The 1613-nt window shown below is 45.4% G+C and overlaps 1 non-coding gene across 1 annotated transcript; it reads left to right on the top strand.

Annotated features, from left to right (window-relative positions):
* Positions 1-1333: 1333 nt before the first annotated feature.
* TRNAH-GUG lies at positions 1334-1405 on the top strand. The gene has a single exon. It is a non-coding gene; the product is annotated as a tRNA-His (tRNA).
* Positions 1406-1613: the final 208 nt, after the last annotated feature.

Consider the following 1613-nt stretch of genomic DNA (forward strand, 5'->3'; position numbering starts at 1 on the left):
AAAGGAAGCTGGCTCCAACTTCTTTACTCTCCCATAAGGTATTTGTGTCCAGAGATAAAATCCCCCCTAAGCCTGCTCTTCTTGAGTGTAAAAAGTCCCAGCTTCCCTCTCCAAGCTGCAAGTTCTCCACCATCTTTGTGGTTCTTCAGTGTACACGCTCTCTTGTACCGGGTAGCCCAGCACTGGACACACCATCCAGATGTATCTCACCAGTGCTGAGGACAGAGAAGGGATCAGCTCCCTTGACACACTGTACTGTTCTGCCTGATACAGCCAACAAAGCTCTTGTCCTTCTTTGCCACAAGGGCACATTGCTGGCTCATGGTTATCTTGGTGTTCATCAAGACTCCCAGGCCATTCTCTGCCAAGCTGCTTTCCTGCTGGTGAGCCCTCAGTATGTGCTGGTACATGGGGCTGTTCATCCCTGGATGCAGGGTTTGGCACTTCTACTTGTTGAGCTTCATGAAGTTCCTGTCAACCCATTTCTTCAGCCTGATGAGGTCCCTCAGGATGGCAACACAACCATCTGGTGTATCCACCAATTCTTTCCACTTTTTTAATTAACAAAATTGTGAAGAAACTTGCTATTATCAATCTTTGCTTGTTCTCACTGTCAGACACAGAATTAAAAAGTGAGACTAAGTGGTGGATATGAGATCTTTAATAAGACAATTATTAGAATAACTCTACTAAGAACACTTGTGTTTTGAAACATTAACTCTCAAGCCTCAACAGAAATCCTACTTTAATGACCCACTGTTGTCAACATTTGTTATTTTACTGGAATTGATATTTTTCTGCCATTTCTGTTCAAAAACTGTCACAATGTGCCAGCTTGCTGTGACATTCCAGTGCCTGGAACTATGTGCTATGGCAACCTTGGTTGAAGTCTGGCTTAGAGCAGGAGCAGAGCATGTGTTTTTATGCTTCCTTTTTAACAGCTTTTAAATTAGTTATGAAACTTTGAAAGCCCTTTCACCAGATTTCCCCCATCACTTTTTAAAAACAGAAAGAAAATTCACAGACCAAAATTATTGTTTTTTTGAAGATAGATGTTGGCCAAACAGAAGGCAACAAAAGACTTCCTCACCAGACTGCAATAGTCAAAAGGGAAAGGAATATTTTTCTGCCACTGTAGCATTTGTGCCTGTCTTCAGCGTGTACTCTGCCGGCAGCGCTGTTTTCAGCTCAGGTATGCCTCGAGTAGTGGTCTCTCTGGGGTGGGTGCCCACACAAGGGACATTATAGCCGGCCCACACTAGGTGGCAATGCCTGCATGGCTCTGGGAGAGGGGACAGAAAACACAGCACGCAGGACATACCCACCATAGCTCGCCGTGATCGTATAGTGGTTAGTACTCTGCATTGTGGCTGCAGCAACCTCGGTTCAAATCCGAGTCACGGCACAAGGGAATGGAAGTTGTTTTAGTCCTCATATTTGGAGGCTTCGCACTTGAGGCACAGCACTGGGGAGCTGACACCCACACAGCCCTCACTCAAGAGTAACTGCTGAGCAGACCTCAGTGTCAGAAGTACAGAAAACACAGACAAGCTGCACACACACACACAAAACAAACAAACAACCCCCCCACACACACACAAGAAACCAACCAA

Source organism: Empidonax traillii, unplaced genomic scaffold (assembly GCF_003031625.1).
Source record: "Empidonax traillii isolate 1590-97213 ecotype Southwest subspecies unplaced genomic scaffold, ASM303162v1 scaffold133:size1091145, whole genome shotgun sequence".
Lineage (NCBI taxonomy): Eukaryota > Metazoa > Chordata > Aves > Passeriformes > Tyrannidae > Empidonax > Empidonax traillii.